This window comes from Equus caballus, chromosome 10 (assembly GCF_041296265.1).
Source record: "Equus caballus isolate H_3958 breed thoroughbred chromosome 10, TB-T2T, whole genome shotgun sequence".
Lineage (NCBI taxonomy): Eukaryota > Metazoa > Chordata > Mammalia > Perissodactyla > Equidae > Equus > Equus caballus.
This window is the reverse complement of record NC_091693.1, coordinates 27010255-27023411: the sequence shown is the minus strand read 5'-3', so window position 1 is coordinate 27023411 and position 13157 is coordinate 27010255. Positions and strand designations below refer to the sequence as shown.

General features: G+C 38.2%; 1 protein-coding gene across 5 annotated transcripts in view; it reads left to right on the top strand.

The window, feature by feature from the left end:
- Nucleotides 1-2834, top strand: part of ZNF550 (zinc finger protein 550) — a 33444-nt gene extending 30610 nt beyond the window's left edge. For 3 of the 5 annotated variants that reach the window (XM_070223472.1, XM_023650589.2, XM_014731213.3), the window contains one exon: nt 761-2834. The gene's annotated coding sequence lies outside the window, so the exon portion shown is untranslated. Of the gene's footprint in view, nt 1-116; nt 154-760 lie in introns of all 5 variants that reach the window. The other 2 variants (XM_070223473.1, XM_070223471.1) reach the window with 1 other exon arrangement.
- The last annotated feature ends 10323 nt before the right edge of the window (nt 2835-13157 follow it).

The window sequence follows — 13157 nt, the reverse complement described above, 5'->3', positions numbered from 1 at the left end:
ACTGGTTAAGGCTTTGAGTTTTAGACGTAAACTCTGCTCGTGTGGTATTAAATGCCCAACATACTCTCACTTTTTCTTGATTCCATTCTACTTGGTTGTTTCCTTTCTTTTCTCAGACAGCATGGTGATAATCTTGTACTTGTGAGGCCTCAGGTGAGTCCTAATTCTTTCCTCTTCCTGGTGTTTCCCAGGTTCTTTAATCCCGTGTGGAGGACTGGGCATTTCCACACCCCCTCTGCTGTTTTCTAGGGGTTGACTTACAACTAAAACCAGTAAAATGAAACACAGAGCTGAGGTAAATTCATGATAAACTCAGAAAAAAAAAGTCAGAGGATTCTCATTGTCTGATCTTATAAACGTTTGTGTAGAGTTTTGTTACAAAATAAAGTGCCAGGGATTTTAGCAGGAGACTCTGGATGTGTACATGCCAGTGTCCGGTTTGTCTGGTTTTCACACTTGCCACCATGGTCTTATTCTCTTGGTGCTGGCATTGGATGTGTTCATTTGAAATTCGTCCAGAGGGATTTTCTTTGAGACTAGTTGTGAAGTTACACAAGATAATCAGTATTAACTCAGGTGAAAAAATTTATTGTACAGAAAAATATACATTTCGTCACTAGAGTCTTCCTTGGAGACTTTTAAAAGACCTCATACAAGCTTCACACTTGCAGAGTGGGTATGTGCCTTTTTTGTGGTGCATATACTGTGACTGCACTTCTTGATGAGTTAATAAGAACTCTATTTTTCTGTTTGTTTTCAGGATAGTGTGCAGTTTCCTGTTTTTTGGGAAAGAGAGTTGACTCGTGAAGACCCCAGCCTCCTGCCTCCTCTCTCTCGAGGGTGGTATATTGTAGTTGTGGCTGTAATTGTGACTGAGCCACTGGGTTCAAGAGTTGGAGAAACCCCTCCAGAAACATCTTGGCTCTCATCAAAGGGTTCTTTCCATGCCTGGAACCCGGGCTCCAGTTTGTCCTAAAGCAGGAGTGATGTGTTTTCCGCTGGATGAAGGAAACCCCAGGGATTGTTCCCTCAACTCCGAGCTCTTTCCATCCAGTCTTCACTTACGTATTCAGTGTGGTGACCTACAATGTATTTGCTGCTCTGGTCAGCAAATCTCGTGAGACCTCCATCCTTCATCTACATGAACACTCACTGTGCTGTGGGCACACTGGGCAGGGAGGCACTCATGTGACTGACATGGGTCCTGCCCTTGAGCAGGGAGGGAGCTCACTGTCGAGTGTAGGTGAGCAGAGTACGCTGAACTCTAGAGAGACAGAAGGAAGCTGAGCACATGGCTTTGCTGGATTCTTAAATCACCTTGAAGATTCTGTCTCCAAAATCAGATTCTTCCCCATTCTTGAGAGCACTCAGGGTGCTGAACCTGAAGGGAGGGCAGTGAGTGACTGAAGTTAGGATGAGTAGCACAGTGATGCAAAGGGAGAAGAAAGTTAAGGTGACATTTATTCAGTGCTCCAAGAAATAATTTTTGTCTGTCATATGTGGGTCTGGTACTTTAATAGATCTATGAGATGCACATACACAAAACATAAAAGTGATTTTGCCCACAGAGAACTTACATTCTGACTGAAGGAAACAGCCAATTAACAATGGCCCTAAGTTATGAAGTTGCATAGTATGTCAGAAGGAGATGGATTCTATGGAAAAGTGAAAACAGCAGGTCCCAGGTGAGGAAAATCACAGCGGCAGGGATGAATTACAACATTACCAGACTTCACATTAGGACTGACGAGGATGCGGCTATTTTAGCACACACTGTAGAGGTGAGAGAAGACAGTTCATTTCCTCCTTTCTAACGTGTACGTATTTTCTTGTCATAGAGCACTAAAGAGTCCCTGTGAAGTAATGTTGAAGGACAGTGGAGATACCAATTTTTCTTTTGTCTCTGATCTTTGAGGAAATAACATGATATATAAGGCATGTGCTGTATAATTTTTTGGCAGACTTTTTAGATGTTTAAGGAAAATCCATTCTGTACTTTATTCAAAAAGAAATGCCAAGAATTGGTGATTTAGCATCAAATTATGTTTTATGCATCTTCTGAGTTGATTGTATGATAGATAGCATTTTCTATGAAGTGATGAAATACACGTATTGATTTTTCATTTTTATATTTTTCATATAGTTTGAAACTTACAGAAGTTGCAAGAATATTACAAGATATTCTTGTATAAATTTTACCCAGATTTAACAATTGTTTTGCACCTTTTCATTTATCATTCTCTCCCCCCACATACGTGTGTGTGTGTGTATTTCTAAGCAATTGGAGTTAAATTTCAAAATACTTTTCCTCTGTACTAGTGAATACTTCAGTGCATGTTTCCTAAGGGCACATTTTATATTATTGGAGTAGTATCATAATCTGGAAATTCAGCGTTGGTAATTACTATTCTTTCATCAACAGTCCATATTCAGATGTCATCATTCACGCTAATATTGTCCCTTAGTATTCCCATGGTCCCTGATCAGATCTAGAACTGCATATTGCATGTAGCTATCATCACCCCTTACACTCCTTTAATGAAGCAGTTCATCAGCCTTTCATGAAGTTCCTTGGACTTGACAGTTTTCACAAAGACAGCTCATTTATTTTGTAAAATGTGTTTCTTTGATGTTTCCTAATGATATTTTTCTTTTGCATTGTTTTACAATGAAATCATAGAAGTGACATTATGTCTTTCACAGCACATCATATCAGGAGGCACACGATGTCCATGTTTACCAATTATTAACTTTAGTGACTCCTGTAGGTTTGTGTTCTTGACTTCAAAATTACTGTTTCCCTTTATATTTAGTAAATAATTATTCAGAAAATATTTGAAACCGTGTCAATGTACCGATCCGCAGCAATACTTCCTCCCTTGGTTTAAGCCACCACTCATGATTTTCAGATTCCAACAATCTTCCACATTTATTTGTTGTCATTCGACCTTGGAAGTAAGCTTTCCCAAAGAAATGTCTTTTCATTAATTTGTATCAGTGTGGGCCAATGGATTCTTAAGTGTTTAAGTGGGTTATAACCGACCACTGTCATTTATTTTGATGCTCAAATTTTCCTAGATTGACTCCATGAGAGTTCCTTCAAGCTGGCTTCTTTGTCCCCTTTCCATATCGCCATCACATTTTAGGCACTTCTTTGTGGTACAAAAGATACTCCAGTTTCATCTTGTAACTTTCCTTGCCCTGCCAGAAATCAGTCTTTTCTCCAAGTAGTTTTTCTTCTTTGTGGTAGAGAAAGGTATTGAGAAATCAAGAGCTGGGTATTGGAAGATACTTAAGGACACGGGTGAACCATTGCTTCCAGGCTGCTTCTGACTACACTCAATCTGCCTTCATAAACACTACCTGTGTCATGGCAAGCTAAAAACCATTAACGTTTAGGAAATGATTTAAACTTTTTAAAAGTAAAATGTCTATTCAGAGGAATACACAGATATACTCAGGAGAATACGTAAGTACAATCTGATGACTGACAAATGCCTTTATCCATGAAACAACTTCCCAAACTATACAACGATTCCATGATGCCAGAAAATGCCCACTTGCCTGATTCAGTAAATCTCAGAGCCCATAACTTTTCTGATTTTTTTCAGTGCAGTTGTTTGCCTGTTGTCTCATTGGTATCTAAGTTTTGCCTGCCCTGAGTTTTATAGAAGTATTTAATTGGAAATATTAAACATATCAAGATTTTTACTTTTTCTGGATTTTTAAAATAATTATCCAGGCATAACAAAATTATGCTCCTAGGACTTTTTAATATTAGTTTTAGCTTTACATTTATTCTTAGAGCAGCTCAAGTCTGTCGGTCTACGTGGTGTTTTCTATGAATCCAAATAAACGGGACTATTTGGTGCTAGTTACCATCCTAGGATATCACTTTGTGATATCCAGTGACTAAGAACACCCCACCCTCACAGAGCTTGTAGTGGAGCCAAAGTAGGGGATTATGTATACAATATGCAAAGATTACTTAATATACACATGCTGTATTCCTCAGTGAAGAAGTTCAAGGTCCCTTGTGAGTGTATAGTGTATGAAAACCATCAAATTTGTGAATGTAAGTAAAATGTCACCATTTTATACATAAGTAAAATATTTAGTGTTACACAGGGCCTTTTAATAGTTTTAATATTTTTTTCTAAACCTAGATGGATGAGGATGCATCTATCAGGGAAAATCATCTGGAATGGCCCATGTCGGGAATGCACATGCAGCCTTAGTGAACAAAGAAAACTCCCCAAAACTCTAGTGTTTGCAGTTGATTACTGTACATCAGACAAGAATTCTAACCTTTGTCCTAACAATAGTGCAGGTCAATGAAGGGCTTCAGTAACGTGTGAAACATCACCTTTCCTTTTTAGATGTCATTTAGTGCATATATAAGTAAATGTGTTTTATGTTAATAAATTTCCATTTGACTTCTAATTTTAGTTAAAATATTCTGGTTTAATGGTTCTAAAACCTAACATGTTTCCAATTTTCAACCATCAACTTTTGTTTTAAACAAAAGGCAAAATTTCAAAGGAACTTAAGCAGTCTTCACTTCCTCACATTTTAACAGGTGTTAAAATGGCTATAATCACCAAGACTAAAAATAACAAATGTTGGAGAGGGTGTGGAGAAAAGGGAACCCTCATACACTGCTGGTAGGAATGCAAACTGGTGCAGCCACTGTGGAAAACAGTATGGAGAGTCCTCCAAAAACTAAAAATAGAACTACCATATGACCCAGCTATCCCGCTACTGGGTATCTACCCGAACAACTTGAAATCAACAATCCAAAGTAACATATGCACCCCTATGTTTGTTGCAGCACTGTTCACAATAGCCTAGACATGGAAATAATCCAAGTGCCCATCAACCGATGAATGGATAAAGAAGTTGTGGTGTATATATACAATGGAATACTACTAAGCCATAAAAAAGACAAAATCATCCCATTTGCAATAACATGGAAGGACCTGGAGGGAATTATGCTAAGAGAAATAAGCCAGATTGAGAAAGACAAACACCAGATGCTTTCACTCATATGTGGAATATGAACAAACATGTGGACAAAGAAAACAGTTCAGTGGTTACCAGGGGAAGGGGGATGGGGGTTTAGTACAGGGAGTGAAGGGGAGCACTTATGTGGTGACAGACAAGAAATATCGTCCAACTGAAATCTCACATAAACTATTATGAACTCAATTTTAAAAAAGAGAGAAAGGGTGATATTTAATCAAGCTCTGAAAACTGGAACATGAGTGGCTATGGATGTTCCACTGATCCTTCCACAAAGAGGGGCCAGGTCTTAAAGGCCCTCTGTCAATTCAAAAGCAGCATATTAAATAAATACAAAATAAATGAGAGGGAAAAAATCAGGGTTGTATAGTCTTCCAACTTTTCTCTTCTTTTTCAAAGCTCTTTCTGCCATCCTTGGTCCTTTGCAAAGACATATAAATTTTAGAAGCCACTGTTAATTTCTATGAAAAAAAGTCTACCAGGATTTTGATATGGATTGCATTTTGTCTATAGACTGAATTTGAGAGAATAACATCTTAATATGATGTGTTCCTGTAACCACAGGATTAGGAATAGAATTTGCAACCCCAAAATACACTTCTTTTGCATAAGGGCTATTTTGAGCTAATAATTAAAAAAAAAAAAAGCAGACAGGAAAAGTTTGAAAATCTAGTAGAAGTTACCCTTTTGTGAGGGAGATTTACATTTATAAGAGAAATCTCCGTTTGTAAAGGTGCCTCTCTCTCTCTGTGCCAGGAAGAGGAGGGTGACTCTAAATCTCTAGAAACTCTTTAGAAACTCTTATCAATGAAGAAGGCAATGACTTAAACCTCCCTAACAACTTCACCCATGTTTTCTGCACTTTTCCCCATAACCTCTCATAACTGACCTATCTTAACAACAAGATGCTGAAGCTGTTTTTCAGGGTCAATGAGTCAAAATTTTGATCTGCCAATTGAAACTCATCATGCCAGCACTTCCACATACTAGCAGGCTTTTCTTATCACTTGAATCTAACCCCATACTTTGGATGGGGGAGATTGATTTGAGAGCCTGGCCTTCTGTCTCCTTACAGATCAATCTCACAATAAAGCTATATTCCTTTCTCAAAAGTTAATGCCTTAAAAAAAAAAAAAAGCTGATGCCATGATAATTGGCTTTTTTAATGCACATCAAGTAGAAGAAGGCCATCTTTGTGTGGCCCATCCATAAATGTGGTATATTTCTCCTTTTATTTAGGTCTGGAAGAGCCTAGCTCTAAGCCCAGATCCTATGTGTGATCTTTCAAGCTGTAGAGGAGGAAGATAAATCCTCTACTCTCTGGGTCCTTCTGGCTGGGCTACAAATTAAATTGACATGAGACGGAATGGCAGGAGAAAATCAAACAAAGTTTTATAACATATATACATGGGAGAAACCCAGGGAAACTTGGTAACTCTGCCAGAATGGCTGAAGCTGCCACCTTAAATAGCATCTTCAGCTAAAGACAAAGGAGGATGTTGGGGGTGGTAGGGAGTCAGCTACGGGAGATCACCAGAAAAGCACAGTAAACAAGAGTAAGGTTATCATGCAGATTTAAGTCCTTGCCTTACACAGTGATAAGAGTTTCAAGAGATAAGGTCATAACCCTCTTCCTGTTAGAGAGAGGGAGACATCTTTACAAATCAAGATTTCCCTCACGAATGTAAATGTCTCTTACAAAGGGTAACTTCTACTTGGTTTTCAGAGCTTCTCCCTGTCTGCAGTTTCTTAAAAGTACCTAGCCCCAAACAATCTTGATGCCAAAGAGACACAGTTTGGGGTGGCCAATTCTAATGCCCTACAAGGCCCAACTACAGGTGATGAGAAACACTTTACCAGGCAGGCCTTAAGGGGGAAAGCTGCTCTTGCCACAGCAGACTTGGTGCACATTCAATGAATTTCAGGCTCTGGAGGGAGCTGCAGTCAGGGATCATTCCTCCTACCCCCTGCCATGCTGCCACACATGTCTGCTTTCCTAGCATAGACACCTCCATTCAGAGGCCTTCTTATAGGTGGGAAGACAGGTGGGACTCCACTGAGATACTGTTCAGGCACCTTTACTGAGTCCTCCTTATCAGGGGAGGTTTGAAGACACTTTCTCCACTCTGACTTAGTACTCAGCACTCCTAGCCCTTACCCCCTTCCTCCTCCTGTCCACTGGGTCCGTTAAACAGCAGGAGTCTTTTGTTCAGGGCTCCCTGCAGTGAGATTCCCCTGTCCTCACCTGACCCTCATCCACTGCAGTTCTGTGGCGAGAATGGGACACTAAGGAATCAAGCCCCTCTTTCTCTTTTTGGACTCTTGTTTACACTCTCACAGTAAGTGAATAAAGGCTTACTTGTCACTTTTTGTTTTTCTCGGCGTCCTATTTGACCATCTTTAGGAGGTTACAAATCTTATTTATCTCTAAAGATTTATATATCCAATACTATTATAGACTGCAATGTTTCTTAAATTTTATTCCCATTTTTGGTTGTTCATTGCTATCACATAGAGTAGCATTTAATAGTTCTAGTAGTTTCATTTTATTTTTTGGCTTTTAGGTCTTTGTAGATCCCATAGGATTTTCTCCATAGACCTTCACGTCCTCTGTTAATACAGTTTTACTTCTTTGTTTCTAAATTGGACATCTCTTTTTTCTCGTCATTGCCCTGGCTAACACCTCTATTGAAGTAGTCTCCTCTAAAAGGAATTGCTTTAGCAGCATCTCACAAATTTTGAAATACTGCGTATTTATTTTGAGTAAGATAGTTAATCGACCTGGACTGGAAAACTTCAGCCACATCTCTAGGGACTCCTGGGTGTCTGGCTTTAACTCTGTTGAGATAGTGCAGTGGGATTTATTATGTGTTGTTTAAAGTCCAAAAATCCCATGGGAACACCCAAGGCCAGATTGTTTACTGATGGTTTTCTAAATGTCATAATTGATTTGGCATCCTGATTTCACTGTTAAACAAAGGGCATAAAGTCCCTTCTGGGAATTCTGATTGGAGTTATCCTTGATCTGAAGATGAATCATGTCCATATGCAAATCAGGATTCTGAAGATTTGTGCCTGGGTGACCTGCACTATCATGTTTTGCTACATCGTGTCCTGTACATTTAACTAGCAGCCTCACATTTCAATGCTCTGTGTAGACTGCTGAGTCTCTTCGGTTATCCAAACTGTTGAAATTTTTTCAGTCTGTGGTACAGATAGGATACTTCATATGAACTTAAAGTCTTTTTTAAATAGTAATGGGAAGGTGGTGTTGGGGAGAATGAAAAATGAGGAGAGGGAGTGCGCGAGGAACCACACAACAGTATCACAGAAGCACTATTTATTGTCTTTTTCCATCAACAACAGAGTAAGTTCCAGGATTTCTATCAATACTCTGTGCACTGATATATTCCATATGCCTAGAAATGTGCCTAAAACACATAAACTCCACAATAAATATTTGTTAAAATGCTGGACAAATATCACAACACATATTTCCTGTCAATTTTTCCAATTCTGAATACACTTTCTAACTCTACCCACGCTTCTTTTCCTTCAAGTTCACTACCCACAGTGCTCTCAGGAATGGGGAGGAATCATATTTTGGAAACAAAGCCTTCAAACTAAGAATCCCCGACAGACATTTGATCAGCTCCCTTCTCTCTCTTATTAGAGAACACAGTATTCTTTTAGCATTCCAGTGGAATGTTATTGTTTCAAACAGATTCTTCCCATCTGCTTCTGCCACTCCTGATGGATATCTCATTAAGCACTTTTCATAGCTTTCAGCGGTTTGCACAATCCCAAATGTTTTTCAGAGATAATCCCCGGTCCCCATGTAGACACTGTCACTGCACTTACAGGTGAAATGATGATCACTTCCCAACAGGGAGTTGAGATCATGGAACCCAAACCTTTATCTCAGGCTCATCTGTCCCATTTAGACACTTGCACAGGTGCTGCCACAGCAGTCCCTGTCCTGGGAGCAAAGCCACACTTGGTAAAGAGCTCTTCTTTTCAGGTAAGTTTCACATTCTTAGAAAATATTTATCTCTGGAAATTCAGGATTAACTATTTTTTGAAAAATTGGCTTTCTGAGTTGAGGGAAAAAAACCTTAAGTAGATGATAAATGATAGATAGACAGACAGACAAAGAGATAAGTCCAAACACATACAAACAGGAAATGCATTTGCTGAGGAAACCAGAGGCTTGTTGCTACTCTTGTCAACCTGCTTCAGGGCTGCCTGACATCTCCCCTCTCCCCTCAGTTACATTGTTTGGAAACTTTTGTCACTTGCTTCTCACTAAACACAGTGACCATAATAGTTCACTCTAAAGGCCCCAAGATTCAGCATATTTCAAGTAATAACAGAGAACATGAGCTCCTTTTCTGAGTAGACACCCCATGTCTGCGGGATATCAGTTCCTGGTGTGGGATGTGTTTTGTTTTGAGCAGGGGCAGGCTGTGCTACACGGCGTCTTTAGCAATGTGTCTCTAAACTTCCCTCATCAGTGGAGGGTTGTTAACCACGCCTCTCATTTAGACCAGTCTGTCACGTACAGAAATGAAAATATTGTGTAAAGATGAATATGGCAAAAAGACTGGGGGGGGGTGGTATGGGAAAAAGAATAATTTAGGACTTTAAATCTCAAAACATAAACATTATCCAGACATTTAAACAAATTTTAAAGTGCCTCCGTTGTCACCTTCTCACACTAATCTGATGTCTGTCTACCCTCCAGGGGGCTGCGCTTCTCGACTCACACCTGTGTCTGCATCTGTATCGATCTAGCCACTCTCTCTCCTAGTTTTAGTGTGATTTCACCCCAAACACATGTCCCATTCATAAGACAATTCTTTTTCAAGCGAAAAAATAAAAATTCTGACCAGACACCCTGTAAGAAGAACAGGTCCACCCTCCAATCTCTGGGAGCAGGAGCAGGAGGCCCTTAATTTACATCCTCCCTATGTCTCCCCAGAACCCTTATGGGCAAGGGAAATTGAGAGTCATTACTGCTTTGGAATCCCTGCGGGTCCCCAAGGGCTGGAGTGACCCACAGCCTCAGCGATGTCGTTGTTGTCAGGTTCTCTGTTTGCTGCAGGCATTTTAAATTCCCACAGTAGCTTCTACTGACACATTCTGTTGTTTCCCTTCATCTTGCGACTCCTCTTGAAGTTGATTCCTGGTTCTTTCCTTTATCCCTTCTCTTATTCTGCTTCACTGTCCTTATTTCATAACCTATGTTGATTACTCCAGTGACTCCCTGTATTTCCCATTTCAACCTTAAATACCTTATAAAATTACACTTTTCATGTGAGTATGTTTAATAAATCCATGTGTGATACAGGATTCACTTTGACACACTATCTCCCCCCTCCCTCCCATCCTCCTCAGTCCTCAGAACAGTATTGTCCATTGGTGAGGATCTTTCCACATTTTCATTTGTATGGACATAATCAGTAAGATCTCTGAGAATACCCCTCTGGTTGACCGCGGCTGCATGAATTCCGTCTGTGCTTCTCTTCCCAAACGTCCTGAGCCACGTCCACAGCACACACATGCTCACTGCCAGTGGGGTCAGAGCTTCCCACTCCCCCTCAATGTCCCCACAGTCTGATATATGTGTTTATTCGGTTTTCCTCCCCAAAATGCTAATGACTTGAATTATGTATAGTATTTATTATGATGAAAGCAACTGCAGTAAGATTGAAAAAAGTTATCTTGCTTCTTTTAATCCAAAATAAATTGCTCTGAAAAAAATACACCTTTTAGATTCTGAAAAAGAAAAAAATGCTATTGAGGTAAAGGGTGTGAGTCAAACTGGTTAAGTTTAAAGAAAGATATGGTATTTTTGTGCACCTGAAAAATGTTTAAAATATATCCTAATTTCCTGGCTACCTTAATGAACTCCAATTCTTAAATCATACTTGAGTAATTATGTCTTATGACAGGTATGAAAAATGAAATTTTGTATCAGAGAAGTATGCTCCATAATAATATTTTGGCAAACTGATATATGTTAGAGTTGAAAATAAAATAACATCCTTTTCAATTTCATTGGTATTTTTCTGATCACTTGCAAAACAAAGATATTTTATAAGCACATGAATGAGTCTGTTGAGTACTGTCTGTTCATATCCATTGTCATCATTTGGTTTTGGTTTTAATACTGTAACTAGTATTGTTACTTAGGTTATTGTTATAGCTTCCTCTTACACGTCTTATCCAATTAAATACTTTTGTGTATTATTTAATATAATATCTACTAATCTTCTTATTTCATTCTTAAAAATAAAAGTGCCATTGTTTTGGACCATGTACTGTGATGATTTCCCCAACCCCAAATTATAAAAATATACTCTAATATTTTTACCTCGGAGATTTGTCATTCCTTACATTTTAGATTCAGTATGTCATTTAGTTGTAATTGTGAAATGTTGAAATACCTCTGCTTCTACCTCCAAATAAGTTAATACCATATAATAAGTAGATAATTTTCCTAGAAGTTTATTACATTTATTAGGAAGAATACATGCATTCACATATGTGTGTGTTTGTTTATTATGCTTCTTGTTTTGTGCCATTGACTTCTCTACTTTTTGCATTTTCAGCATAAAGCTTTCCCTAGTACCCATTATCTTCATTCTCCTTTAGTTTTTTTTTATTTTTATAATTACTTGAGAAATGGTAGAAATATTACCATTTAGACAGGAATCATGTTAAATAAGATATACCTACATTGTAATAATATCTTTATGAATATGATCTTGGGCTCTAGTTTCTCTCTATTAATTCTTTCTGATGCTCATATTTTAATTGAGTTTTAAATTTTGCTTCTATTTTTCCTTAAAATTACCTAATTGGGGTGTAATTTTGCCAAATTTTAATACATAGCTTTATTTTTTTTTAATATATCAATACCAATGGATTTTACCAAGGAATGATTCTGGGTACGACTTTAACATATCTTTGCAGGTGTTTTTCCCTCTATATATCCCTTGGATTTTTTTAATTGGCATTTTTATAGAGATAATTGATGACTCACATGCAGTTGTCAGAAATAATATAGAGATGGGGCCAGCCCCGTGGCCAAGTGGTTAAGTTCCCGTGCTCTGCTTTGGCAGCCAGGGTTTCACCGGTTCAGATCTTGGGCATGGACATGGCACCGTTCATCAGGTCACGTTGAGGCGGCATGCCACATGCCACAACTAGAAGGACCCACAACAACAAAAAAATATATACAACTATATACTGGGGGGATTTGGGGAGAAAAAGCAGAAAGGAAAAAAAAGAAGATTGGCAACAATTGTTAGCTCAGGTGCCAATCTTTAAGAAAATAAAAAAAAAAGAAATAATAGAGATTCTGCGTACACTTTACTCAGTTTCCTCCAGTGGTAACATTTTGCATGACTGATAATATGCATGAATCTGATTCACTTTTCACTATTTTAACCTTATTTTATAGTTATAATTCACTATTATCTTATTTGACTACTTTTCATTCAGTTGGGAGTGTGTGTGTGTACCCTTCTGTGTATTAAAGCCATTAGAAGGCTTTCTCTTTGTCTGGATAGGCCACAAGCCAACACACAGAAAGGTCATTTTTTCTTTCATTTTGCCTTTCATTTTATGGATTTTTAAATTTCACTTTGATTTGATATAGTTTAAAATTATGTAAAATATTTAAATTTGTTAAAGACAAAGCTATAACACGGGAAAATTTCATAAACTTTCATTTCTGTCCCTCTACCCCATTAACACTCTATTCATTTATTTAAAATTTTCTACTTGCTTTAAAAATATAGCATACTTTGTACATTGTTCTAGACTACACCTTTTTCACTTAAGAATATATCCTGGAGAAAACTCCATAGAGTTTCTTCAGCTGTAATTCAACATATGTGCTCCTGAAAACCCCCAAGATACACAAAATCCAAAATAACAACACAGAGCTTATTGGGCCACTCAGAGATGTCATGAGTAAAACATTAAAAAGAAGATAGAAGCCTAGTAAATATGGCAACAGTTTTAAACATTTTAAATACTAAAGAAATAAGTAAATACTGTAATAAGTATGACACTTTGCCTTAAAAAGCTGAAATTTTCCTGTAGAAGTGGCAGTCAGAAGGAGT